A 16,217-nucleotide genomic window follows, 5' to 3' on the forward strand; every position below is an offset into this window, starting at 1 on the left:
CCTCCCCCTTGACCTGCTGAGTTTCTCTCGGACCCCCCTTTGACCTGCTGAGTTTCTCCTGGATCCCCCCTTGACCTGCTGAGTTTCTCCCGGATCCCCCTTTGACTGCTGAGTTTCTCCCGGACCCCCCTTGACCTGCTGAGTTTCTCCCGGACCTCCCTTGACCTGCTGAGTTTCTCCCGGACCCCCTTTTCTTTCCGTGCCGGTGTCCCAGGACCTTTCCAGGGCAGTCTCCGCGCTCAGGACCGCGCTGGGATCCCGGTCAGCGGTGGAGGAGCAGGTGAGCGCGGCTAATCCCGATCCAGCCCACGCCACTCCCGAGATTGGCGGGGGGTTCCACTCTACCTGCCCGACCAGCCTCGCTCTCCACGTGCACTCCGGGCACCCGCCGCTGGTCCGGTGGGAAGGCGCATGGCGGCCAGCGGCCGGCGCCCCCATCGCCCGGCGGGGAGCCCCAATCTTCCCTCCGGCGTCCCGACTCCATCTGCAGCTCCAAGAAATGCTGTGCCACTGGGGTTCCGGGCGCTGGGAAGTGGCCTTGGCTTCCCCTGACACCGGCCAGGCTATGCTGCGGTGGGGGGGGGGGGTGGGCAGGGGGACACGACAGCGTGTTTATAAAACCACCCACCACTACTTTTCAAGGACCAGGATTTTTCTCTCTCTCTCACCCTGGGACACAGCGGTTACTGTGCATGCGCTATACTAGCGCGGCGGCCAGCGGGCCACCTCTAATACATTTCTGATATGATCTTGCGGGCCAAATATAATTATATCGCGGGCCAAATTTGGCCCGTGGGCCAGAGTTTGACATGTGTGATCTAGGGCAATGATTCACAACCTTCCCTTCCCACTCACATACCACCTTAAGCAATCCCTTACTAATCACAGAGCTCTGATGGCATTGGGATTACTGAAAGCAAATGGAAAGAAAAAGGTTGAGAACCTCTGCTCTAGTTTGTATATGAGAAATCAATTTGCTGGTCTGCAATCATGTTTCATATTGATGAAGAGCATTTCCATCTAAATTACTGGCAACAGAAGAAAACAGCAGGACATGTGGCATTGCCTTAAATGGTATGTGCAGGTAAGATTTTATCTTACAATTCCTGCATTACGTGCGTATTCAATTATATTTTGAGAATTAAAGATACGACATTGATAAGACATTGAGGGATGATTAGTGATGTGGAAGTAAACATAAAACATTTTAAAAAAACAACTATCTAATCCAAGTATAGAGATTGAAGATCTGCCAGCCATTACTAAATGCCACTCTGACAGAGGAAAAATTTTCAAATGCCATGAACTAACTATTCAAGTTTACTTACCTTTGCCGACATTTGAGGGTTTTGTAATTTTTGAGATTCATACAAAATGTTAATTCTCAGGAAAACTCTTTTGTAAAATTTCTGACAAAAATAATGAGTGGGAAAAACTCTTTTTAAAAATTGCTCAGATTTGAATAATTTGCAACATGACCATACACTTGACAAACCTTTGGCTTCTTCACCATGTTATCATCACTGATGGACAGCACACTTACCCCCCCCCCCACCCCACCCCCCCATGTCAATATGTTTTATTGACTATCACGTTGATGTGATTGGTCAAGATCAAGTCACTGGAAATGTTTGCACTCAAAAAGTTGGAAGCTATCTCAAGGTTCAAGGTTCCTTTATTATCATAGGCATCCAGAGGTTGGATGAGAGGGTGACTGGAGCATTGGGAGCTTAGATGGGTGGGTGGCCTGGGCCTAGGTGAGCGTCCATGGTTGAGCCATCAGGAGCTCAGGAGGGTGGGCGGCCAAGGCCTGGATGAGAGACAATGGTTGGGGGATCCGGGCTCGATGGGCGGGTGGCCGTGGTCAAAAATAGTAGGGGGGGTGGGTGGGTCGACTTTTATATGCAATTTATGAAAAATACTAGATTTTTTGGCCAAGAAATGGGAGGGGTTAACTTCCACAAAGTATTGGCTGTAACACACACACACACACACACACACACACACACACACACACACACACACACACACACACACACACACACTTGGGCTAGAGATTACTCAGGTGGTGTATGAGGTGTTATTCCTTGAGTTTGTGTGGGCTTCAATACTGCAGTAAAGATGGCTCATCACTGACAGGTTTGTGTGGGAATGTGAAGGGGTGTTGAAATGGCATGCCAGCAGGTGCTCAAGGTGGCCACTGTAGACAGAGCACAGACACTCAGTGTAAATTATCATTTCAGTATATTTTTATTTGTTCTTGGGTTCTGCTTCATAAATCTGTAACAAATAATTCCATACTTTAACCACTTGGCAAGGAAATTTCTCCCAACATCTTTAAAATGTCATGCTACCCGAGAGCTCGGGATGGTCATTATGAACAGAATGCTGGTGTTCTGCAAAGTGATCCCCCCCCTCAATTTGTGCTTGGTCAATCCAATATAGAGGAGGCCTTTCTGGGAACATTGAATGCAGTAGATGAGGTGGGAAGAGACGCACGTGAATCTGCCTCACCTGGATGGTGGTGAGGGAGGAGGTGTAAGAGTAGATAATGAATCTCCTGGTATCAAAATGGGAAAGTTTTAGTGGTTAGGGAAGGATGTGTGGGGAGGAATAATCAGACAAAGAAGTTATGGAAGGTTTTGTCCCTGTGGACAGCAGAAAGGAGCAGAAGGGGAAGATGTGGCTGATGGTAGAATCCTGTTGCAGCTGATGGAAATTATGAAGCATAATGAGCTGGACTGGATAGATCCAGAAAAGGGAGTGAAGAGGTCAGAAATGGTCCAAGTGAATTTGAGAGTGGGTGGAGATTAGAAGCAGCATGAATGCAATTGTTGATGTCATGGGAAGGAGTTGAACTATGGTGTCAGAGAAGGTTTGCAGCAAGCAAGGTTTGCAGCAAGCACGTAGCCAATTAAAAGACAGATCCTTGTGAGTGTCCTCTGACTACACTTTCGATTTATAGGAAGTGAAAGGAGCCAAAAGCGAGGTTTTCAGGTAAGAACAAGTTTTGCAAGGCGAATAAATGTGTTGATGAGGTAATCTGGTTGGATCTTTGTGCAGAAAGAAGTGGACAGCTTTAAGATCTCCCCGATCAGGGATGGAAGTGGAAAAGACTGGACACTTCTTGTGAGGTGGTGGAGCCAGGGTATTGGCAGTTGTCAAAATGGTGGAAGGCATGTTGGTGGGAAGGGACTAGATAAAGGGAGACAGGTTGGAGTTACGGTATGAGGAGATAAAGTTCAGTGAGATAGGAGCAGGCTGAATCCATGGGTCTATCAGGACCACTGACCTTGTGATTCTGAGGTAAGAGATAGGTGGGAGGTGCAGGTTTGGTGCATGAGTAAGTTGGAGGCTGTGGAGGGGGACAACTCCTGATGTAATGAGATCTGTAATGCACTTTATTCTGTTATCATTTGGTGCTGTATTCACTGCCACTTCTCTTGCAGCAATGCTTGAAAAAAGTCTCTTCTTTCTGTCTCTTTTGCTTTATTCACCCCTTTGTCCTACGCAGAGCTACCTTTACAATTTTTTTCTTAGCATCTTTTAACTCTTTCTAAGATCTATCAAAACATTAACTGTTTCTCTTCCCACGGATCCTGTCTGATCTGCTGAACGTTTGAGCATTTTCTGTTTTTATTCCAGATTGCTAATACCTGCAATTTTTTTTTAAGTTTAGCTCTCCTAAATATCTTAATGCAATATTTTGTCCATTTTTTTTTGCCTGACGCATGGCTGGAAAGAAGCTACTGATTGGAACTTGGTGTTCCTGCCAGTCGGTGTGATGGCCGCTTTGGACATTGATGAGGAAGTTCCTGGGAGATAAATCAGGTGTGACAAAGGTACTGTACAATAAGGGATGCATTTTTGGCATTTAGTAATGGCTGGCAGATCTTCAACCTGTATACTTGGATCAGATAGCTTTTTTTTCATTAAAATCTAACTTTTAAAATTTAAACATAAATGAATAAGGTTACTGGCATTAAGGTAGGCTGAATGTAATAACCTGCCTTAATGACTATCGACCAGTAGCATTTACATCCACAGTCATGAAATGTGTTGAAAGGCTGGTGATGAACCATATCAGCTCCTGTCTGAGCGGTGACATAGATATGTTCCAATTTTCCTATCGTGGCAACAGGACTACGGCGGATGCCATCTCACTGGTCCTACACAAATCTTTGGAATACCTGGACAGCAAAGGTGCATACATCAGGATGTTGTTTTCCACTACAGTTTGGTATTTAACACCATTAACCCCTCAAAACTGATCAGCAAACGCTAAGATCTGGGAGTTAACACCCACTGTGTAATTGGATCATGGATTTTCTCACCTCCAGATCACAATCAGTGAAAGTTCTCCACAATCTCCATCAATACCAGAGTATCACAGGGCTGTGTTCTTAGCCCCTGCTCTACTCATTTTACACCTACGACTGTGTAGCTCAGTGTGACCATAATACCATCTACACCATGGTATTGGGTTGTATAAAGGATGGGGATGAGTCAGCGTACAAGATGGTGATTGAACACTTAGCTGAATGGTGCAACAACCTTGCACTCAATGTCACCAAAACTTAGGAGCTGATTATTGACTTCAGGAAAGGAAAGCCAGAGGTAAACAATCCAGTGATCATTGGGGATCAGAGCTGAAGAGGGTGAGCAAATTTGATCAGAGGCTCATTTAAGGACTCTTACTTGGGCACTTTATTGTTTTTCCTTTTGTTCTCTCTGTATTGTTGACAGTTCTTTGTTTCTTTACATGTTTTACTCTGTGTACCAATTAGTGGTAATTCTGCTGCACCCATAGCAAAAAGGAATCTCAGGGTTGTATGTGATGTCATGTACATACTCTGACAATATCTCTGAAATCTGAGATGAACTGAGGTTAGTCTCTTGCGATATGCAGATAGGCTTGTAGGATATAAGAGAGACACTGATCTCACTCAGTATAAATACACCTACCTGCAGGATGAGATCCTCTTTTCTATTATTCATTGAAGGAATGTGGGTCTTGTAGGTTGAGCCAGAATTTAATTGTCCATCCATAATTGCCCTTGAGAAGGTGGTGGGGAGCAGTCCTTAAGGATTCGGCATATCCATAATGTTCTTTCAGAAGGAATTCCAGGATTTTGATTCAGCATTCAGTGAAGGAGCAGTGATATATATCCAAGCCAGAATGGTGTGTGGCTTGAAAGGCAACTTCTAGTCAGTGGTGTTCCAATTTTGTTTTTTTTTTGCTGCCCATGTCCTTCTAGTTGATAGAGGCTTGGATAGTGCAGTCTAAGGAACCTTGGTAAATTGCTACAGTGCAATCTGGGCTTTGAATGGTTGAGAATATGATGCATATTAAACAACTGTCATGTCCTGCGCTGTGCACCTTTTGCCCTGCAATAATTCTGAGGGCAGATGATCCCAGACTCCTGAACTGCAAAGAAGCTTCAGTTTCCTCCCACATTTCAAAGATGTATGGGGTTAAGTAGGTTAATTGGTCACATGGGTGTATTTGGGCAGGATGGGCTCATGAGCAGGAAGGGCCTGTTACAGAGTTGTATTTCTGTTAAATTAAATTAAAAAAGGAGCTATGAAGCCTTGGAGCTTTCAGTGACCAACTCCATCCCCTTGCTTGGTTTCCTGCCATCAAGCCCATCCCCATACCTATGTTTCAATTGATTGTGCACAACAAAAACAGTATTAAGAACTTCACAGCAGGCTCGAGCACTTTAAGTTGGGGATTAAAATTCCCCCATCTGATACTCAAAGGAAAATTAGCAAAACAAAACTTTGGAGGTTCTGGGGATAGTGGCAAACACCCTTATTCATATAGAACAGTTTTTAATCACATTGTTTCAGCACATAAATGTCTACACCCTAAGGGTTTGATATATTACTTCCTATCTGTCTGAAATCAAAGATAATATGAAGAGCCTATAAATTGTTAACCATTATTGAATTATGAATTATATGGGTCTAATAGTGGAACTGACTTCAACATAAACGTCCTTTAGCGGAAACATAAAAAGTTAATTAGATTAATATGGGCCATCATTTCCTTGTCAATGACTTTTAACCAAGGTGAAAAATAATAAAATTGATTCCGATAGCTACCAGCTGCTGAGAGCTGATAAATTATTTTAAAATGCAGTTTCAGAAGCAGAAGAATTACCTTGAGGTGTGGATCTTACAGAAATAGTTTGTTCATCAGGGTGACAAAATTACATTTGAACTCTGATTTCTTCAAAGAAAAATGAGAGAAAAGATAGGATCCCTTTTATAACTTTCACAAACTGGAGCAAAAAATGAACAAATATTTTGTGTGCATGAATGATTGTATATCCTGAATTTTTCACAGCATGACTGGTCCAAATAATTTATATCATCTCTATATATTCATTCATATATACATGAAATATATATAAAAACACAGTAAATGTTAGAGGAAATCAACTGATCTCAGCATCCATAGAAGGTAAAGATATATTTCTGATGTTTTTGGCCTGAGCCCTTCTTTAAGGAAAAGCAAAACCTAGACAGGCATCTGAATAAAGACCAAAAGAGAAAGGTAGAAGATTGGGAGGGTGCAGAGTCCAAACCAAAGGTGTTAATTAGATGTGATAAGAGGAAAGGTGAGAATTGATTTTGGCTTTGTGAAAGGAGACAGAAGGAAAAGTTGAGAGAGAGAACTAGAGGAAAGGAGAGAGAGAGGGACGAAGAGATGAAGATGGGAGTGTAATAGAAACAGGAGAAGTCAATGTTAAAGCCATCTGGAAGATCCACGTTGTTGTGGTGGACAGAGCCGAGGTGCTCAATGAAGCCCTCTCCCAGTCTGTACCCAATGTACTGCACCCATCCATTCCTTGCTCTCAGACTTTATTGAGATGCCTGCCTGCTTTTTGTTTATAATGTACCTTGGAAAAGAGCTCAGGCTTGAAACTTTGGTAATACATCTTTACCTCCTATGAATGTTATGAGACCAACTGAATTCCTTCAGCATTTACTGTGTTTTTTACTACAATCACAACATCTGCAGACTTTCACGATTCACTAAAAATATATGCAGTGATTAGTTAATTAGGCAAATGTCCAACAGTTTTGAAAGACAACAAGGTCCCAGAAACATCAATGTGACAATGTATTGTGAAATATAGATTGGTGGAGGAACTCAGTGGGTCAGGCAGCATCCATTGGAAGGTAATAAACAGCTAATGCTTTGGGATGAAACCTTTCATCTGTCCTTCTGCCCAGTCCTGACCCACTGAGTTCTTCCAGCTAAATTAATTTAAAAAAACATTTTGATGCAAAGAAAATAGGACCGGAAATCAGTCCTTCAGCCTGCTTCTCTACTCAGCACAAAGATGATTGATCACCAATCTCAACATCTTATTCCCATGATCTCTCCATAACTCCAGATAACTGTTGAATTGAAAAATTTATCTAACAAAAGCAAGTGATTGGTTTAAATCAGTGGTTTTCCAACTGCCCCCTTAAACTCATATTGCACTTTAACCAATCCCTATGCCATAAGTGCTCTGTGATTAGTAAGGGATTACTTAAGGTGGCATGTGAGTGGGAAGAGAAGTTTGTGAATCACTGCTCTGGACCCAGTTGTTACTGAAATATTTTGCTTGAGAAAAATTGTCATTGGCCCATTTCCTTTGGAGTTTTAAACTGTGCACATAACGAGTCAATTAGGTACGATTAAAACAGAGGTTTTCAAACTCTTTCTTTCCACTCACTACCACTTTAATCAATCCCTTCCTAGGTTATTGTAAGAAGCAAATGAAGAGATTGCTGGGCTCTTGATGTAAATCTTTGCATCCTCACTAGTAACAGGCAAGGTCCCAGAGTATTGGAGAGTAGCGAGTCTTCAAGATAGGAAACAGGAATAATCCAGGAAACGCTAAGAATCAGAATTAGAATCAGAATTTACTGTCATGAACATATAACCACAAATTTTGTGGTTATAAATTATATTTCAAAATAAATAAATAGAACAATAAATAAGAGAAAGTGGTTCATTGTCCATTCAAAAATCTGATAGCAGAGGGGAAGAATCTGTTTTGTGCCATTGCATGCTTGTCTTCAGGCTCCTCTATCTCCTTCCTGATGTTAGCAATCTCCTTCCTGATGTTAGCGATGTGAAGAGGGTATGACCTGGGTGGTGAGTGTCCTTGAGGATGCTTTCTTAAGACACCGCTTCTTGTAGATGTCCTCGATGGAGTGAAGTCTGATGCTCGTGATGCCGCTGGCCTGCCTACATTTTGCTCATACCTTGATGTCCAAAACATTGGTTATGTATCTTTATCTTTGCTACACAAAGTAGACTGTTTGACTCACTGACTTTCTCCAGCATTCTGTTTTTACTTTAATCATGGTATCTGCAGATTTTCATGTTTTACTTCTCTAACAATGTTCTGGAGTTTTTTTCCTGTCCTGTACATTGGCACCTCCATACCAGGCAACCAGTCAGAATGCTCTCCAGAGTACTCCACTAGAAATTTTCAAGAGCCTTTGGTGACATACCAGATCTTCTAAAACTCCTCATAAGTGTTTGTGTTAGTTTGTCAGGTAATCTCAGGTCCACTTTAGCACAGGTTCATAGATCCTTGAAAATGGCTACACAAATAAGTAGAGTGGTAAAGAAGGTGTGTCATTTGCTTGTCTTCATTGTGCAGGTATGAAAGTAAGGATGGCATTTTGCAGCTATATAAAATTTTAATCAGGCTGCACTGGGAAAATTGTGTGTTTTTCTGTTTGCCCTATTAAGGAGAGGTTGAATAAACTTGAGTTGTTGAAATGCACAATCAATAGCCACTTTCAGTTGGCCAGAATATCCCAATGTAAAGCCATCTAAAATACCAGAATGCGGCTGTTGGGAGGCCACCTGAAAGCAGGGAGCCCTGACCCGAGGAGTACTTACCAAACCCTCCTCAGGTAGGTGTATTCTCTGCTTCCGAGCGCTCCCCCTAGGTACCTGAAAGCGGATGGGACAATGGCCAGAGTTGACAGGAGCTCGATTTCGCTCCACGGCACTTCTCCCCGTTGCAGACCTTTCAGGTGCCAGAACAGCACTTTCCCACGGTCGGATCCGGAGCCACATTCTCCCAGTTATTCCACCTGAAAGCAGTTAATGACTCCAAGGGCTGAGTGAGGAACGATAGGCTTTAATACACAATAGATTTCAGTTGGCCCAACTCGATGTGCTTGAATGAATGGAAGGGGGTAGTGAGGATGACCTTTATTGGCCATTATTGGGAAGGGTTACAAGGGATCGAGTCATCAGTGGGCGGGCCAGCCACTTATACACAGAACAGCACAGAACATACATATATACACATCACCACAGTCGTTTTCTCTGGAGTGTCGAAGACAGAGGGGTAACTGAAAATATAATTTATGAAATTATAAGGCACTGAATCTAGACAGTCAGAATCTTTTTCCCAGGGTAAACATACTGGAGAACATGAATGTAAGTAAGGGGGGAGTTTAAAAGAGATATGTGGGCAAGATTTTTACACAGAGCGTAATGGGCTGTGATCTGTTTATTTAGTCTTTAGTTTGTTAGGTATTTAAATAGGAAAATTCAGCTCTCCATACTTGTTACCAAGAAATAATTTATTGAGGCATATTTAGTTTATGAATTCTAAACTATATAGATGAAACAAGATTAGATAACTAGCGGAAACTTGTTCACTGGCAGGCTTTGAAAAGTGCTCATCACCATTTTCCAACTATGTTTGTGAAATTTGAGCCCACACCATTTTAAAACTGAAAGTTGGTTTCACTTGTGAAAACATATCTGTTTTTTTTCTTCTGGTTATTATCAATATTAAGAAGGCCTGATAGCCTTTTACATTGACAGACTGACATTTGTCAAGTTTTCAGGGAGACGATGTAAGACCACCTCTGTAAATAAAATACACACAGTTCCCTTGTTCCATCAGAAATAAAAAGAAAGAAAGCAGTGAATCCTGAAAGTCAGAAATAATACAGTTCTCAATGCAGGCCAGTAGGCACCTTTGAGAAGGAAAGAAAGGTTTCTGTTTCAGTTAAATCTTGTTTTCAGAACTCTGAGAATGAGTCAATGTCCTTCATTCATCTCCAATGTTAAAATCCTGCATATGCTTAAAATCAGAATTAGAAAATGCTGGAAATAGTCAGAAGGTCATGCAGCAACTGTGGAGTGAGAAACTGAGTTATAATAAAGAGTCCAAGGTCCTTTTATTGTCATGTACATAAATATACAGAATTTGTTAAGTTTTATTTGACATAAAGGCACAGAAAGAGGTGCCACTAGCCCAGTGCTAAGAGAAAGAGAAGCAAAAGAGAGAACCTTCAAAGATGCTGAGTGTCTGTGATTTTGACTCCCATGCTCCCACATCCTCTGTATCCACATGGCCTCCTGTCTATTTTGTCACCTATCCTGAACTTTTGGTTCCAAATATAGAAGTGCAATGTATTCTAGAAATTAATCCATAAATGAATCCTATTAAACCCTGTTGACAAGGATTTAACTGAAAAAAATAAGTCAATATGATAACTATCATGGGAGAATAGAAAAGTAGTAACTTGGTTCCTCAGAAAACCTCTGACCTGTAAATGTATAATAAAGTGGAAATTAGGGAGATTAAATTTATGTGAAAAATGCTCAAAGGTCATAAAACAGCCGTCTTCAAATAGATCAACAAATGAAGTAATACCCTTTTCTCTCCAATAATGGAACCTTTTACACCTTTAAAGTACCTTTACCTTTAACTAGTTGCCTAACCTGATTTTTTGTCAACCAGTTGTCAGAAGTCAGTTCTGCAGTAGCTTTTAAGGCTGTAACATGGCAAGCTGGCAGACTTGTTGAAAATCCCATCTTTTCCCTGTCTCAGCGGGACAAACCTATCCAGAACCTAGTGCAAGTTGTCCCTAAACATCCTCCACATTCATTCTGTGTTTTCACCCTTGAACATCTATTTCCAATTTACTCTTGCTAGTTCCTGCCTCATCCCTTCATAATTAGCCCTTCCTCAATTAAAAACGTTCCCATTTTGTCTGGTTTTATCCTTGTCCATAACTATACTAAAGCTCGGGGAGTGGTGGCAACTCTCATGAAAATGCTTCCCCACTGAGACGTTTGCCATCTGACTAGGTTTATTACCCAGTACTAGTTCCAGAATGACCTCTCCTCTCATCAGCTGGTCTACATACGGTGTCGGGAATCCTTCTTTAACACACCTGACAATTTCTGCCCCATCTATCCCTCTTGTGGTCAGGAGATGCTCCTTTCCTGTTGGGTCCTCTCTCAGGCTTCTCCTCAGCAGAGGCTGTTTTCCTGCTTTGGTGCCCTGATCTCCAGGAGCCTGAACCCCTTCTGATCTGCTGTCAAGCATGGGTTTTACCATTTTGGACATGGATCACCATGGGTTCACCAATATTAAAGGAAAAAAGAACTGTCGACCCCTTCTACAGGCAATTTAAAAGGACTGGGTAGTAGCATTAAAACACAAAAGTCTCCAGACACCGTAGTAGAAGTAAAAACACAAGTTAGGTTTTTGGGGAGGAGTGCTGTGTCTAAACTTTGTGGTCTACCAGAAGCACAGCCGTCACAGCAGCTCCAGCAACACCGACATTTTATTGTGGCTAGTGTTCAGGTTTCCACAATTCCCATGTGAAACAATGACCTTTTTGTATGGTTATATTATATATTCTTCTTTGGCTTGGCTTCGCGGACGAAGATTTATGGAGGGGGTAAAAAGTCCACGTCAGCTGCAGGCTCGTTTGTGGCTGACAAGTCCGATGCGGGACAGGCAGACACGGTTGCAGCGGCTGCAGGGGAAAATTGGTTGGTTGGGGTTGGGTGTTGGGTTTTTCCTCCTTTGTCTTCTGTCAGTGAGGTGGGCTCTGCGGTCTTCTTCAAAGGAGGTTGCTGCCCGCCAAACTGTGAGGCGCCAAGATGCACGGTTTGAGGCGTTATCAGCCCACTGGCGGTGGTCAATGTGGCAGGCACCAAGAGATTTCTTTAGGCAGTCCTTGTACCTTTTCTTTGGTGCACCTCTGTCACGGTGGCCAGTGGAGAGCTCGCCATATAACACGATCTTGGGAAGGCGATGGTCCTCCATTCTGGAGACGTGACCCATCCAGCGCAGCTGGATCTTCAGCAGCGTGGACTCGATGCTGTCGACCTCTGCCATCTCGAGTACTTCGACGTTAGGGATGTAAGCGCTCCAATGGATGTTGAGGATGGAGCGGAGACAACGCTGGTGGAAGCGTTCTAGGAGCCGTAGGTGGTGCCGGTAGAGGACCCATGATTCGGAGCCGAACAGGAGTGTGGGTATGACAACGGCTCTGTATACGCTTATCTTTGTGAGGTTTTTCAGTTGGTTGTTTTTCCAGACTCTTTTGTGTAGTCTTCCAAAGGCGCTATTTGCTTTGGCGAGTCTGTTGTCTATCTCATTGTCGATCCTTGCATCTGATGAAATGGTGCAGCCGAGATAGGTAAACTGGTTGACCGTTTTGAGTTTTGTGTGCCCGATGGAGATGTGGGGGGGCTGGTAATCATGGTGGGGAGCTGGCTGATGGAGGACCTCAGTTTTCTTCAGGCTGACTTCCAGGCCAAACATTTTGGCAGTTTCCGCAAAGCAGGACGTCAAGCGCTGAAGAGCTGGCTCTGAATGGGCAACTAAAGTGGCATCGTCTGCAAAGAGTAGTTCACGGACAAGTTTCTCTTGTGTCTTGGTGTGAGCTTGCAGGCGCCTCAGATTGAAGAGACTGCCATCCGTGCGGTACCGGATGTAAACAGCGTCTTCATTGTTGGGGTCTTTCATGGCTTGGTTCAGCATCATGCTGAAGAAGATTGAAAAGAGGGTTGGTGCGAGAACACAGCCTTGCTTCACGCCATTGTTAATGGAGAAGGGTTCAGAGAGCTCATTGCTGTATCTGACCCGACCTTGTTGGTTTTCGTGCAGTTGGATAATCATGTTGAGGAACTTTGGGGGACATCCGATGCGCTCTAGTATTTGCCAAAGCCCTTTCCTGCTCACGGTGTCGAAGGCTTTGGTGAGGTCAACAAAGGTGATGTAGAGTCCTTTGTTTTGTTCTCTGCACTTTTCTTGGAGCTGTCTGAGGGCAAAGACCATGTCAGTAGTTCCTCTGTTTGCGCGAAAGCCGCACTGTGATTCTGGGAGAATATTCTCGGCGACACTAGGTATTATTCTATTTAGTAGAATCCTAGCGAAGATTTTGCCTGCAATGGAGAGCAACGTGATCCCCCTGTAGTTTGAGCAGTCTGATTTCTCGCCTTTGTTTTTGTACAGGGTGATGATGGTGGCATCACGAAGATCCTGAGGCAGTTTATCTTGGTCCCAACAAAGCTTGAAAAACTCATGCAGTTTGGCATGCAGAGTTTTGCCGCCAGCCTTCCAGACTTCTGGGGGGGATTCCATCCATACCTGCTGCTTTGCCACTTTTCAGTTGTTCGATTGCCTTATATGTCTCATCCAGGGTGGGAACCTCATCCAGCTCTAGCCTTAGGGGCTGTTGAGGGAGCTGGAGCAGGGCGGAATCTTGGACTGAGCGGTTGGCACTGAAAAGAGATTGGAAGTGTTCTGACCATCGGTTGAGGATGGAGATCTTGTCGCTGAGGAGGACTTTGCCGTCTGAGCTGCGCAGCGGGCTTTGGACTTGGGGTGAGGGGCCGTACACAGCCTTTAGAGCCTCGTAGAAACCCCTGAAGTCGCCAATGTCCGCGCTGAGCTGGGTTCGTTTGGCGAGGCTAGTCCACCACTCATTTTGGATCTCCCGGAGTTTGCGCTGAAGATGGCTGCATGCGCGACGGAAGGCTTGTTTCTTCTCTGGACAGGACGGCTTTGTAAGGTGAGCCTGGTGGGCAGCTCGCTTCTTTGCCAGCAGCTCCTGGATTTCCTGGCTGTTTTCGTCAAACCAGTCCTTGTTTTTCCTGGAGGAGAAGCCCAGTACCTCTTCAGTGGATTGCAGTATGGTAGTCTTCAACTGATCCCAGAGGGTTTCAGGGGACGGGTCCGTGAGGCGGGTTGCATCGTCGAGCTTTGCTTTGAGGTTTGCCTGGAAGTTTCCTCTCGCTTCGTCTGACTGCAGGTTTCCAACATTGAACCTCTTTCTGGGGGCTTTATTGTTCCTGGGCTTTGGCTTGAAGTGAATGTTGAGCTTGCAGCGAACCAGCCGGTGGTCACTGTGGCATTCCGCGCTAGGCATGACCCTAGTGTGGAGCACATCTCGTTTGTCACTTTCTCGCACCAGGATGTAGTCCAGGAGGTGCCAGTGTTTGGATCGGGGATGCATCCAGGTGGTCTTAAGGCTGTCCCTCTGCTGAAAAAGGGTGTTTGTAATGACAAGCCGCTGTTCTGCGCAGAGCTATTATATTATACATAAATAAGTCTTCTTTAATATTGGTGAACACATGGAGGTCCATGTTCAAAATGGGACTAGCTTGATCAACATGGACAACTTGGGCAGAAGGGTCTGCCTCTGTACTATAGAACTTCATGACTGATTAGCTTTATGAGCGAGTACATAACTGTACATCATACGCCATACTTTATGCTAAAACCTTTAAATAAATTGCTGAACGGTATGGCATCTCCTTAGATGAAAATGAAGAAAAAAACTGCAGATGCATTTTATATCAAAATATAAAATGCTGTAAATACTCAGCAGGTCAGTCTGTGCCTGTGGGAGGGAAAACAGAGTCAAAGTTTTAGGTCAGACACCCTTCATCAGAACTACTGTGCATTTCCAGCATTTTGTGATATTTTTATTGTATCCTCGCCCTTTCAAGAAACAATGTTTTACCCTTCAATTCTATATTTTAAGGCTAAAATGTATAAATGTAAAATCTAGCATAAATTATTGAAATGCATTATGATACACGAAGTGCCAAATCTTCAGAAAACTTTACTTCCAATTAGTTTACAATTACATGGCTGTAAATAAACTCAAATTGTCTTTTTGAACAATTGAAATGTTGTTTGCTGGTTGATGGGAATTCCAGGGGTATAAATACTCTTGTAGTGAGAGTTTACTATACAAGAATTTAAACATTGGGATGCAGATCATCAGGTTCTTAGCATTTATCAGTTGTGAATTCCATTAATTTCTCTGATACATTTTATTTTATTCAACCATATTCATACTTTTGTTTAATCTAAGTATCTCTGGATTCATAGGATGGTGTTGTAGGCAGGCAGCACTGACAGCATGCTGGGTGACTTCCCTTCGGTGTACCCTCCCTCTTTCAGTTCCATGCGTCTGACCATTTAATTCTTATAACTGACCCTCATTGTGCAGATTGAAATTGAAGTTAACACGCTGACATTTTGCGATACTGTGCTACTTGTCCAAAGAACTTTTCTTGTTTTGTTATCGTTTATTCTGTGGTTGGTAGGCATTTTCATCACGGCTGGTTTTAAGTTTCAAAGCAGCTAGTCCTTCTTGACATTCGTACCACTCTGTGAATTGTTTGGAAAGACAGCTGGCCTGTGTGAATATTTAGTTCAGCACCTGTCCTTAAAGTAATACTTGAAGGAACTTATTAAAATGATCCTAGATGCAGATGGTTAATGTTGGTCATAATGAATTTATAACCTGAAATCAGTGTGTAATCAAACCTGCTGTGACCACGGGGTTATTGACCAATGAATGTGGCAGGAATATTTTGTTAAAGATTACAGGTGAAGTTATATCAAAGAAAAAAAAACAGGCAGAGAAATTAAAGGAGTACCATGTCATTCTTTTAGAATGAAGACGCAGAAAAATTCATGGAAAAAGTGAGAACGATAGGTATTGAGGGAATGTGGAGCTCAGGGAAATTATCACTCGTAATATAAATACATTAGTGAAATTAGTGGAATTTACAACTGATAAATGCTGAGAACCCAGGGATCTGCATCCCAACATTTAGAATGAAGTAGAAATTGAGGTACTAAGTCATCCTGATAGATACTAGAAAGGTTCCCATAGATTAGCTTGTAGCAAATGAAGTCCCATTCTTTAAAAAAGGTGGGAGAGAGAAAATGGAGAGATTCAGGCCAGTTAGTCTGATATTAGAAAGTGCTGGAATATATTATAAAAAAAATGGCATTTAGAACCTAATAATAGGGTTGAGTGGCAGTTACTGCCTCACACCATCAGAGATCAAGGTTTGAACCAGACCTTGGATACTGTACATGTGGAGTTGCCAGATTCTCCGTGACCAT

The sequence above is a fragment of the Narcine bancroftii genome, chromosome 1 (assembly GCF_036971445.1).
Source record: "Narcine bancroftii isolate sNarBan1 chromosome 1, sNarBan1.hap1, whole genome shotgun sequence".
In the NCBI taxonomy this organism is placed as follows: domain Eukaryota; kingdom Metazoa; phylum Chordata; class Chondrichthyes; order Torpediniformes; family Narcinidae; genus Narcine; species Narcine bancroftii.